This window comes from Coturnix japonica, chromosome 10 (assembly GCF_001577835.2).
Source record: "Coturnix japonica isolate 7356 chromosome 10, Coturnix japonica 2.1, whole genome shotgun sequence".
NCBI classification, from domain to species: domain Eukaryota; kingdom Metazoa; phylum Chordata; class Aves; order Galliformes; family Phasianidae; genus Coturnix; species Coturnix japonica.
The window spans coordinates 13,646,638-13,659,986 of record NC_029525.1 but is presented as its reverse complement, the minus strand read 5'-3'; the positions used below and the strand labels follow the sequence as shown (position 1 = coordinate 13,659,986).

The window sequence follows — 13,349 nt, the reverse complement described above, 5'->3', positions numbered from 1 at the left end:
AACTTATCTTCTTCTCATTAAGCTTGCTCCTACATGTAGAATGTTCTTTGAAGACCTATTTTCTCCTGTACTGACTAAAATAAGCAAAACAGTTACAGTCAACAATATTCTGCCCACTTTGCCAGAGCCTTCATAATTTATGTCTAACCTGGATAGGAAAAGCCCTTATAAATTTCAACAAATGTCTCATTAATTAACACCCCATCTCCCTAAGCCACAGAGCAGCTGGTGAAAAGAATTGTGTAGGTTGATTCTGTAGATATAAACTAGGTCAACAAGAGGGATCCATACTCACTATTGCAGGCTGATATTTCTCTGGAGGTTATTAATAGTTTCTGGGGGTTTTTCAGCTCAGACTGAAAACTATTCAAAGTCAACAGTATAAAGCTGCTCAGCCTATAGACTTAAGTTAAAGAAAAAAAATAAAGAAGTGCATTTTTTTTTTTTTTCTGTGCAATACAACGCAATGGGTCAAATCTTGGAATCCTTTCTTACACTTCTATCCAAGACAATTCTATTGATTTAAATGAACCTTGTGTCGTGACCTTTTTCTGGTTAGTACTCGATCATGTGAACTCCTTACTTTACTGATTATACTATATATTCATGGAGGGTCTGAAGCCCTTAGTCAGGCAAACACTTTCTTCTTGCCTGCATGATAAATTATCTACAAAGCATTATTCTCTGTTCATTTCTAAATACTCCACAGCCTGCTCAACATGCTAATTTTAGGGTAATTTATTTTTCTATAACTGTGCATAACTCTAATGTAATGAAATTAAAAATACAAGGCGGGACTGTAAGGAATTAATATTACAGGTCTAATGAATGCAAATACGGAATCCAAGGTGGAAAACTGAGAGAGAGAAAATGCCTTGGAAGCATTTTTCTAACTATGTGCATATGAAAACCTTGACTGAAATAATCTGAGGAGGCAGGCAGGCAATTTCCACCCATTCTTGTAGTTTTAGTATATCCTATACCGTGATCAGATGTAGGAAAAGGAGTGAATGCCTGAGCAGTAGCTAGCAGTTAGTCATACAAAATTAAAGCAGTATCTGACAGCAGGAGGAGTGAGTCAGTGGACAGGCAGAACAGAGTAAGACTTTTCCTTGCTGGTAGACTCATTTCAAGAATTAGGAGTGCCTGATGAGAATAAATGAGAGTGTAAGGGTGAGCGTTCATCAGCAAAGAGGAAGAGCAAGTAGGGGATGCAGTGGAATGTGAAAACTGAAAAATAGTCAGAACTAAAGCCATAGAGCTCCTTGGAGGAGATAATCCTGACTCCAGTGAAGTCAATGGGAGTTTTACCATTGACTTCATTAGGGTCAGGATTTCACCCAGGGAGTGTTAATGTGATGTGGAATGAGACAGGACAACAGTGGAGATCCTCAGAGAGGGAGCATCATGGTCATAGCGTATAACATTAGCATATTAATGGGTATGGCTGTTTTATTTTACAGCTCTGTATGAAGCATACAGACTATAGGAACTTCAAGAATACTAATATGTCCTTCATTATTAACTAATGTGATGGACAGAGTCCTCAAAATAAAGGTTTTTATTCCCCTGTATTTTCCTCTGCTGTATCTCAAGGAGAAGGTTGAGTCAGATTAATTTCCATGTTTTAAAAAAAAAAAAAGTCAGAACAAAAATCATCATGTCCAGTAAGCCTAATGTATTGATTGAATCCAAGTTGGCCACAAAATTTAATTGCAGGTCCATGATTATTTGGGGTTAGGAAAAGTTACATTATATTGTCTGATTTAAGCTAAACAGATCAGAGCTTTTTATCTTGAAAAAGAACAACCTAGGAGGGGGAGGAGGAGGTCAGATACAGGTCTTTAACATTCTGGCTAGCCTGGAAATGGCAAACAGATAATGAGTGCTCACTGTCTCTAGTAATCTAAGACTTAAAAGTCATCAAATTAAACTAGCAAGGGGTCTATTAAAAATGAACAAGACTTCTCTTTTTGCAGCACAAAGGCAACTTGTAAAACTCCTTGCCACAAGACATAGGGGTGGTCAATTCTTTCAAAAACAATCTATGGGGAAATTCATGGCAGAAAAACACTTTGAGAGCTATTCAATGCATAGAGCTCTTCCCTTGTTCAGGAAGTTTCTGAGTCACTGAAGAGCATCAAAGTATTTTAGAAAAAATAAATCCTTACATTTTTCCCCCAGATATCTGCTATTTGCTGGGTCTACACTAATTCACTAATTCACAGGGTCTACACTAGAGCAACATGGGCCTTAGATTCAATGCGGTGCAGCAATTCCCTATTCTAAGACAACAGATGATTCCTTTTTAGATAAAGCCTACATTTCAATTTTCCATTTTTATCAAAATTTCTTTGGGGAAAATCCTGCAATATATTCCTTCAACCTTTTATCCAGGATTCTGGAGGATCCTGGTGAGGGAGTGAAAGTGTCTGCAGATAAAAGTTGTATTTGTCAGAATAATTTCACTAGGCAGCTCTGCAAGATTTGGCTGTGCCACTGCTCTCTAAAAGGAGACAAGTGTGCCAAGAAATCGACAGGTTTGTTGGCTGGGTTTTTGCCTTCTACTGGAAATTCACTTAGGAGCTAATCCAAAGCCAACTAAGTCAATGAAAAACTCCCATTAAGTTTAATGGGTTTGGGATCAGGACCTTAAATCACATATAGGCAGCTGAATCTGCCAGTTCTTTAAAGATGCATAAATTTACCTGCTATTCCCCAAAGTACAACTGCATCCCTTTAACACCTGTCTGACAGAACTACTGAATATAATAAGAAAAGTCTTACAGAATCACAAGTAAGCTGCAAACACTAGACCGCCACCAATCTCTTCCCATGCTGAGATAGTTAGTACCTGGGACTACTAAAAAACAATAATCAGGGATGGTGCTGAGATATGAAATGCAAGTATTCCATCTGTCTAAACTGAGCAACTTGCACAACATTAGCCAACTGCTAAGTTGCTTCTTTTCTATAAACTGAGTCATCCTCATCACACATTCCACTGGGTTTTAAATGATTGACAGGGAAAAAAGCTAGGAGAAGCAGCTATTTCTTTACATTTAGCTGGTTTGTCAGAGCACTTGAAAACTTCTGGATTAAGGTGAAAATGCTTAAGGATTAAGTGGGGAGTGAAAGGAAAGGGGTTGACAACATTTTAGTGCCGTGAATTTAGAAGTCAAACAGACATGCTCAGGAGAGCCAGCAAGACCTTTACCAATATGCAGCATCTAATCAACAATATCATTTAGAATTTTCCACTTTATGGAGGAGAAAAAGCGGTGTTTGAAGATTTCTCTCCCCAGTGCTCTATCACATCAGGACCTTAATACACTCAGTGTGTGTTTTGCAAACGAGATTTTTGCAAAAAGCAAAGAATCACCCTTTGCACCCAGGCAAAAGATATTAAAAGATGTTCATCTTTACAGAGAAGATTCTGAAATGACAGAAGTAAATGTAAACTCTAAAACTTCTGGAAGAGTTACCAGGAGCTCAGTTGTACCATATAGGTATGAATCATAACAGGAGATGTATAGGAAAGCATTATCCAAATAGCAGTAGGTACTGATAATACTCACATTTAAATGATCACTGTGAATTGTTGAAGCGTTGCTAGTTACATGAATCACAGACAAAAGAAAGATGGGGTGTTTTTTTTGGAAGATTTTAGGGAAAAATGTAGTAAGTTCTTCAAATACTTGAAGTTAGTTTAGAGACCTCACGGAGAAACAAGACAAGTAGGAGGGACAGGAAGATTTCATACTATCACTCGTAGGAAGATGTTTCTTTTCCAAAACCACTAGAGCTGAAAAAACAGAAATGGTGCGTCACTGGTTCTCAGCTCAGTTGTTTTCTTTGATGTTTGCTATTCAGAGCAAGTAGTTTATGCCCATTCTGGGACTGGAAATGTGTTTATATCCAAAGTAGCATCATCATTGTAACTGAATAATTTATATTTTAAAAAAAAAGCACCGCAACCCCTGAACACTTTATAAAGTAGTATACAGCCTTTTTATGCATTTGCTTTCATAAAAGCATAGCTACTCACTTCCTTAAATTCACTCCCTTGAAGATGTCTGCAGAAGTAATAAGTCTTCAGTGAAAATGCCAGTGCAGCGGGCCACGGACTCCAGGCAGCAGTACAATATTACTGAAAAAGGAATAAATAAAGTTGATGAGATTAAAGCACATAAAATTATCCTGAAGCATAGAGTAAAAAATGCAGATTGCCAGAGGCAATTACTACCTGTGCAAAAAAGGGGAATTTTCAGCTGTATCGGTAAAGATAAGTTCAGGTAACACCCAAATGTAGCATCTCCAGTTTGGGCATCTCTGTGATCCCCTAGATTTTAAGAAGCTGCACTCATTTCTTCTCAGTGCTCCTTACAGCCTTGCATGACTCTATCCCAGCTGCTTTACATGTCTGATGCTAAGTTCAATTGTTCTCATGCACTGGAGGACAGCAATATGTCATTTACCCTAATCTATGAATACATAGTACTTTAAGTCAGATGTAACCTATCCTAACAACATCTTGATGATAGTGTCATCAGTTTGGCATTTGTTTCCTACCAGACCTAAAAAGACCGAATTCTCTAGCTCTGTCTGATCTACACAAACCAATCTGCACCTTTCCAAGCCCTCTTTACAGGTACATACTTATATTCCATTTGAAAATACGTTGATGCTATAATGTGTGGTATGGCTTTTATCAATATTTCTGTTCAGTCTGCTTTTGGGAACGTAGAAATTTTCACGAAGTATAAATAATGTCACTTGCTGATGCAGCTACCTGGCTACACAACAGGTTCTCAGCCATTTCCCCTTATTAGTAGCCAAGATATTTTATTCTTTTACTTTTTAATCCACACATTGCGCATGCACTTAATTTTTCATGAAATATTGCACATGTAATTAGGCATAGCTGCAATGAAACATTCACATTCAAAATCCTCCTGCCTAATCTCACGCAGTAAGGCAGTTGCATATTTGATACCAAGGTTTTCTAACAGAGATGATGCATGATAGTCCATTCTCTGCTTGTTTTGAGTCTCCACTGTCAAATGCCCTTCTACAGTAAGAAACTGCACAGTAGGAAATTAAAACATGTTGATAGATTGAAAAGTTATTAAGCTTCCTTACAGTGTTAAACAAGAATTTACAAGAATTCACTCTCCAGATTTATCAGGGATATATTTACAGTACTTGAGTAAGTGTGAATATTACTCACTGGAGATATTTAGTCACATACTGTGTCTCTCTGAAGGGAGACCATATTGCATTAAATGTCTCCACCATGTTCAGTAATCTGAAAGATAAATCCTTGAGTGCTGATTAGTCATACAATGATATGGAACATCTATTATTTTGGGTCTATACGAAGATTTTCATCTCTGTAATATTAATTTCTTGGCTATCATCATAGTTTTTCTTAGCAACCATCTTTCATTATAATAACTCAGGCCACCCAATATTGTTAAATTTCCTCATGTTCAGTGCCAGAAATGACACTGCAGGTGGGGGAGGTAAATCTTACTTAAATTAAATAGCTTGGTGTGGGCTTAAAACAAGAGCAGACATTGCTAAGGTTCTGTGTGAAGTTTTTTCAGTGACACATTTTTTAGAATTAAGGCAAGAACTAAACTCTTATTTCCACACCTGAAAGATGGACGTTGCAATATATCTTCCCAGCGACATGGTGAGATGGTGTCTTTATTCCGAATCATTACATAATATATCAGTTAGAACAAGATCCAGTAGTTAACATTAAATAAAAAAAAAAACAAACAGAGAGAGAGATGTATCAGTTCAACTCTCCCTGAACTCACCTTTGGTATCCATGACTCCTCTTTGGTATCCATGCATCTGACTCCTCTTTGGTATCCATGAAAAACATTCTTAGGTCCTCTGTATTGCATGTATGTTCTCACAGACCTGGATATGAAATACAGGCAGCTGTGGTGACCACGATGAAATCTCAGTTTAATGAAAGAAAAGGTAAATGGGAATTTGAACATTTTTTTTAGTTAAAGAGAAATATCAGCTGAGCTTTATTTGATGCTCAAAGCCAAAATAACATGCTATGGCTGGAAGTGCTATAGGTAAGAACAATGGTTAAGCACTGATTTTTGACTATCCATTGGTGTAGCCATAGATTTTTCTGCCTGTAAATCACAGTTAGGAATGGTACTCTCAAAACACTGTGGTTGAGTAAGAAAGAAAGAAAGTTACTTCTTTTTACAAAGCAATATTGCTCCTGTACATTAGAGAATATCACTTTCCCCCTTCTGTTAACAGCTTGCTTATCAAGAGAGAAATTGTCATGTTTTCAGTTTTTCTTAATTTTTTTTTTCTCTTTCCATTAAAAGACAAACAAACAACAACCCGTAAAATAGCTCTATCCGGTTACGATGAATTCCACTCAGGGACCCTAATTTACTTCTCCTCAGCTTAAAGGCAGTGCAAGTGTTTAAAGATAAGGAAAATGTATTTTTTTCTGGAGGACACAGGGAAAGCATCCACTGCCAGGTGCCCCAGTACTGCTCTCCTAACATCTCTCAGCTATGAGGTAGGAGTCAGACCAAGGGATGACACTGCCTCATTGCTCTGCCTGTTTCAGTCCTCATCTCTTAGGTGGTAGTGATCACTGTGAAGTAGGCAGCTCAATGAATTTTGTGATCAGCTGTGTTAGAGAAACACAGCAATTAATTTCTCCTATTGGGCCACTGGGGGCTTCAAGCAGTTCATGAGCACAGTGAAATAAATGGCAAGAGTCCCATTTTCTTCCATGAACTTTCTAGGGCAGAAATCAGGTTTTAAGGGCACAAGAGATCACACTGTCTGACTTGCTATATAATCCTGGAAAGAGGCCTGTCCTAGGTTGGCCAGGTTGTGAATTGAGGCCATGGTGCTTTTCTTTAGTATTTCCTGCAGATAGACATTATTTTCTTTGAGCTGAAAGATCCAAATCTGAAATAAAGGGGGGCTGGGGGGGCTGGGGGAGGAAAAGGAAGAGGAAAATAGAATAGGAAAGGGAAGAAAGAAAAAAAGAAGAGAAACAGAAGAAAAAATGGAAAAGGTAAAAGGAAAAAGAAAATGTAAGAAAATGAAAGGAAAAAAGGAAAAAAGAAAAATCAAAAGAAAAAGAAAAAGGGGAAAAGGAAAAGAAGAAAAAGACTCCTGCAGTAAATTCAGCTGGATGAAAACCTGCCATAATTTAACAGACAAATCCTAACCTTTCCTCTCCTTGCTCAACCAAACTCCTGCTCCATTTTAGATCACAAAATGTTATCACCACTGACTTGAGCTGGCTGCACACTCACGACCCTCGGAGCACTCAGGCCTGTATGAGACAAACCAGCTGTGCCAAATCCTGAACTGAAGCCTTTCCATGAGGTTCATCTGTTTTAGATCAAAGGGCTATAGGGCAGCTCTCATTGCAGAGTACTGGGAAAAGAAAAGAATCCTTAAACCTTTTGATTCCCGTGGTCCTTCAAGCTCCAGATAAATTAAAATATTTAATCAAAATCTAATGGCAGTGATCTTGTTTGTACAAATGCTTTATTATCCTGTGCATTTTAACCACAATCTGCCTGGTTCCTAATGTGACCTAAAGAACCAGTCGGCATTTATTACAAATGCAAGGCAGTAAGCTTCTGGCTCAGCAATTAATCACTGACATGGAGGAATTTCTTCTCTCCAGGTGGGGAACCCATCCAAAAACTAAGAAAAATAATCGGGCTAATTAATTCTTATCTGCAAAGAGCAATTAGATAAATGACCTAAAAACAGGCCTGTCACCCCTAGTGAGGTGCTCAGCTTCTAAATAGAATAATATCTCTTTGCCAGGCCATCTCTGCAGTGAAATGGAGATCACAGAGAGGAAGGGGAAAAGACAGCATGTGGGGAGGGAATGGTCTGATAGGGGAGTAGGTTAATTAGAGCTGAGACCAGGCACTGATATAAAAAAAAATTAAACCAAAGCTCTGCACTTGGGTAGGTTTGATACGATCCCATCACCTTCACAGCTCAGCTATGCCTTTGTGCATCCAAGGGTACTAAAGAGAGTGAAGTCGTGTCTCCAAGCTACTTTGGAAGGCAAAAATCACTCACCAAGCTTACTCACCATTGAGTTGCGTTTCACCCCGGTGAGTGGCATCCCTGACACGGCAGTCTATTAACTCTGAACTGTGCAGCTCTAGAGTGGAGCGATGGTGCTGAAGTGAGATGCAGAGTACCATGTTTCAATTAGTTTGCTTTGCTGGTCTATTTTTTGGTTTCAGTCAGGGAATGTGCAGTGCATAGAGCTTCACGAATGAGCCAAATTAATCTGAGAAGCACAAGAAAGAAGGCAACAAAAGCATCTGTACATCAGACCTTTGGTCAGCTACGCATCATCAGCAAGATCCTACTGTCCTCTCAGACAACTCATAGTCTGTCAAAAGCCAGAAATGGAGATAGAAGGCAGGGAGAAAACCCTTTGGGACAGTCTAACATTCAAAATAAAGTTGATATTGCAACCCCTCCTGATTTAAGACTGTGAAGCATCCCTGTTCCTGACTAACATGCCAGGTCCCATGCTGGCATATGTCTTCTTTGGTCAGTGTGCAACAAGGTATCCTTTCTCTGATCCTGCCCTTCCGCCTGCATAGATCATGATACCATTTCTGATGGTAGGAGACAAAGGGAGACGCTGAAGTAATTGATTCAAGCTTATCTAAGTATTTACAGAAATAAGCCTGAATGACTAGACATAAAATACTATAGCAGTCAGATTAAGACAATCCACTCCAGTTACAGTTAATCAGGGCTTTAGCCTCCAAGGAGCTGATTTGAGACTAATAAAGTGTTTTCCAGCTTCCAACCCCCATGTCAATCTCATTCCTCTTTCCTTGGAGCCATTAGCACAATACCAACTACAAATGTAAATAACAAGGCTGCAGGTAGCTCATAGATTTGCTCCATTTCCAAGCTCCAAAGCCTCTTAGAGTGGAAAAAACACATATAAAAAAAATGCTATCCCAAAAGCCACAGATGTTGGTAAGAGACCTTTATCCCTTCCTGCAAACTTGTGTGACCAAGTTTCCTATAATTTATACAAAGCAGATGCCTGCTTAAATGCTTTACTCAGAGCTGTCATGGTTTCTACACTGAAGCAGTTAACAATAAATTATAAGGACTAATGGATTAGATCAAGATGCATGGAAACACTGTATTTATTCTTAAGAATGATATTTCACCTCCAAAAAAAAAATAAATAAAAAGACCCTAAAACTTTGAGGGTTTGGAGAAAAGATATATACTCCAGATAAGTACTTTGCTGCTTATATTGGCCAAAATGCAGCAGCAGCACTAAAGCAACAAGCTGTGCTTAAACACAAAGGAAGAGACATGCAAATCTATGTCACTTCGGGTTTGTATTTATTTCTTTTCTGTGATGTTAACATAGGATTCAAGGAAAACCACCATCTACAGGTTGCCTGACGATCCTGAGACAGGTGCTTGTGTTGAAGATGGATGACTCAGGCCCAGGTCTGAACTTGTACAGGACTGGGGATATTTTGTGGAGAAAGTTTCTCTTTCTGCTTGCTGCAGAAGTAAGGTTCATTGCCCAGCTGTCCACCCAGCTGTAAACCGTATCAGAGTTCAAAGTGTAAGAATGAATAAGCTTGAGGCTGGCCTTTTCTTGGATAACTCAAAATGGACCAGCCTCTAAGGACAGGCTGTTGAGAAATGCAGATCAGCAAACTGGCAGATCGCTCTGATAAATTCTCTTACTTTTTCCTTTTGGATAAGACACAAGAAAGTTCTCAAGAAATTCATATTCTGATAAGAATGTCATCCACGGGCGATACTTGCTAGTAATTCTGGCCTATACAACTGCTGAGAATGTCCATGAAAAGTCAAAAATGAACAGTAGAGTTTGTAAGCGGGTTAGCATTTGCAGATAGCAGGATTTTTCAAGTATTGCCAATGGGACATTCTTGAAGGTTCCCAAGAGAAGGACTGAATGATGCAGATCAACAGTACAATGCCAAAAGCAATTTCAGTAATGATGTAATTGAATTGAATTTAAAAACAAATAAATTAATAAATACAAGTGAGAAGCCTTTTCACCTGCACTTTTTTCTGCCAGAGCTTCTCCCTTCGATTCCTGAGCTTCCTTTAGCGCTCACAAAGAAAGGCCAAACTAAGGCTCATTCCTAACTTACCTGAAGCACATTCAATGCAATACATCGGTAATATCCATGCCTGCAGTCGATGTTTAGGGCTGCTTGGAACAGAAAACAGCAGGAGCAGCTGGAATGCAACTTTAGTCTCTAATTCTCTGCAAACGTCTGCCAGGGTGGGTGCAGTTTCCTCCAAGTGCTGTACAATATTTTGAAGCCAAGAGAAATAACTCATTTTTTTCCCTTGCAACTAAGTCATTTATGTTTAATTTATACAGAAATAGGTACGGTCTCCTTCAGCACCAGAGCGTTGGGGTGTTTTTAATGAATAACTTATAAGAAACAGTCACCTGCTAACAGGTCAGCCTCCCTTTTGTGTTTCATTCCAGTTTCATTAGTAAAGAAAAAAGGCCTTTGATTGGATTAATGGAAATAAAACCACAGGGACTAAATTATAAAGTATCCAGTGGTTATTTCTAGTAGCTCCTACTTGCAACCATGTTTTCTATCATCTCAGGCTCAAAGCTTTGGTGTATAAATACATCTGTCTTAGACTGGAACATGGAAAAGGTTTTGCTTTAGCAGAAATAGCATTTCATCTTTTTCTCTGCAGAGATTCAGCTGGGCAGACTCTGTATTTATGGGTAACACCCCTATGGGATTGCTGAGCTGCTGGGAATGCTCTCAGTAGAAACTTCGCTGTGGACTCTGAACCTGTTTGTATTTTTCTCCTCCTCGTATCCCTTCACCACCACCACCACTGTCCAGTTATTTTTATTTATGTATTTATTTAATGTCATTGAAATGGCATTATCTGGAGATGGCTACAGGCAGGACACAGAGCCATATGCTCAGCCTAACTTATATAAACAGTGTCATGGATGACAGCCTTTCCTAGCCCATCTGCAGCTGCGAGGGAATCCATTATTTTTCTGGTCCCTGGGGAGAAAAAGTTCTTGAGCATCATTACTCCTAGGCAAATGTAACTGACTCTACCATGCACCCTAATTTGCTTGCCATAATTATAGGTCGCTCACCCCCTTTTGCAATTTATAAACCCTTTTTATTTATTTTTTTGTACTTATCAATAATGAATGGATGCTAGTGAATCATGGGGCTGTAATATCTGAATATTATGAAAATGCTAATAACAAGGTATCATAGGCAGCAGCACCCAGGTCTTATCAGCTGGTCAGATGCTCTATTAAGCAGCCAGTGAGGAGTTCAAGCAAATTGGTTATGTTAATGTCCTGTAGTACTTAGGGAAGATGAGGAGTTAGCAATTAATTTTTTTTCTTCTTCTTCCCAGGCTGCAAAACCGACAGGGCAAATTTATATTCCTCCTATTCTATGGGACCCCAGCTCAGAAGGGGGGCAAGGAGGAAATGCAAGCGTCTAGCAAGAGCTTTCTGAGATCTAATTGAATGATGCAACCGCAGAACTGGTGGGAGGCCAAGGGGGCAAGCAAGGAATAAATAAATAAATATATAAATAAGCAAGCAAGCCCCACAACAATGGGAATGCCACACTCTTCCTCATTCATTCAATTGACAATGTTTTGCAGCTTAAACCTGTTTTATTAATTATGTTTGACATTTCCTTAATTAGTTTCATTTACATCCCATCAGCCCCTACCAGACGATTGCCCCATACATCATTTCACCAGAGGACTGAGATGCCTACAGAATTACAAAAACACCCTCCCCCCCAACTCCTCAATAACTCATCACTGTGCACTCCGTGGATTTTTGAGAATGAATCCTTTCACCTGCTATGTTTCTTAAAAAATACACAGCATTTTTTGTCATCTTTTTCAAAGGATTATGACGTTTTCAAAGGCACACGAGGCTGGACCAAATTTCTATTTTCATTCCATGCACACAGTTTGCTTTGTTTTACAGTTCCTGTGTATCTTGACATTGACAAAGTATGGACTTTGCTGAAGAATCCCTTTATGTGGGCCCTGTTCTAGCTCCACTGAGCACTGCTATCCTGCCCCAGTGCCTTACCCAGATAGATCTGCATGCTCACAATAACTTCTTTTAACTTATAGGCATATTCCTGTTGCCCCCATAGTTGTTATCCAGTTTTCCATATATTGATTGATTTCCACAGCAGACCTATGACAGATTTTTTTTTACAACTTCAGGTTGGTTGTTTCATACCAATACCCCAATTTGCTCTCTTGTATCTTTGAACTTCCTTTCCGGCTAACCATTCCATGAGGAGATTTTAGGCTGCGAGTCATCCCTTAGCACAAGGATAACCAGGTGATTTGGATCTGAAAGCTTCTCAGCCACCATCCTGTGGGTCTGCACGAAGGCCCTTGTGCCCCATTGAAGTAGCCAGCCCCACACTCCAATCTGAGAGCCACCCGGTGTGAAGACAGACATGGTACTGGCAGATGTCTGGTGCCCAGCCCAGCTTTTCTGTCCTGCACTTAGCATGACAAGACTGACTGTTCCTAACTGGGGTACAGTGACAACCTGTTTGTGCTAATCCCAGAACGTGCTACCAGGAGCTGTCATTTCAGAGTCATCACACTCTCTACTGATATCAGTGAAGTTAATCATGCAGAATGAAGAAGCTTGTATAAAAGCAGATAATTATTCCCCTGTTCTGTAATAATACATACAAGGGAAAGTGATTCTCATTGTCTTGGCAAACTATGACATTTTGGCACATTTTCTGCTTAGTATTGATGTTCAGGCATCCTTTTTCCTTTATGATTCCTAGGTCAGAGTTGGTGCACTGAGAACTGCATACTGAGAGATAAGTTTCTTGTTGACTGCTGTCTTTCAGATATAAAGCCCTTACTTATTTTATAACATAAAAAAATGACACAGTGGGAACATACTTATAGGAAGTAATCCGATAGCCTGCATTCCTTTGGGAAGTCCTAACTAAAAAGATAGCTGATGAGTAGTTGTCTTTACCTGATCAACAGCTGTTCTCAGGTTGGAACAATGTCTCAGAAAGAGCGATGATGCATTGGCACAGGCTGCCCAGGGAGGTGGTAGAGTCACTGTCCCTGAAGGAATTCAAGAACCGTGGGGATGTGGCACTGAGAGATGTGGTCTGGAGCAGTCACAGTCATGGGCTGATGGTTGGACTAGATGATCTTATTGTTCTTCCCAGCTTTAATGCCTGTGGTTCTATGATTCCTGTAAGAGAAGTCCA

At 39.4% G+C, this 13,349-nt stretch overlaps 2 long non-coding RNA genes across 3 annotated transcripts in view; one reads left to right on the top strand and one right to left on the bottom strand.

Moving 5' to 3' along the window:
- Positions 1-13,349, bottom strand: part of LOC107318851 — a 56,689-nt gene that overhangs the window by 16,208 nt on the left and 27,132 nt on the right. For both annotated transcript variants that reach the window (XR_004308525.1, XR_004308526.1), the window contains 5 exons: positions 13,106-13,333; positions 10,212-10,368; positions 8,126-8,329; positions 5,829-5,934; positions 4,049-4,150 (listed from right to left, as the gene is read on the bottom strand). This is a non-coding gene — a long non-coding RNA (uncharacterized LOC107318851). The remainder of the gene's footprint in view (positions 1-4,048; positions 4,151-5,828; positions 5,935-8,125; positions 8,330-10,211; positions 10,369-13,105; positions 13,334-13,349) is intronic.
- Positions 5,919-7,532, top strand: LOC116653906. The gene is made up of 2 exons (XR_004308530.1): positions 5,919-5,997; positions 7,277-7,532. It is a non-coding gene; the product is annotated as an uncharacterized LOC116653906 (long non-coding RNA).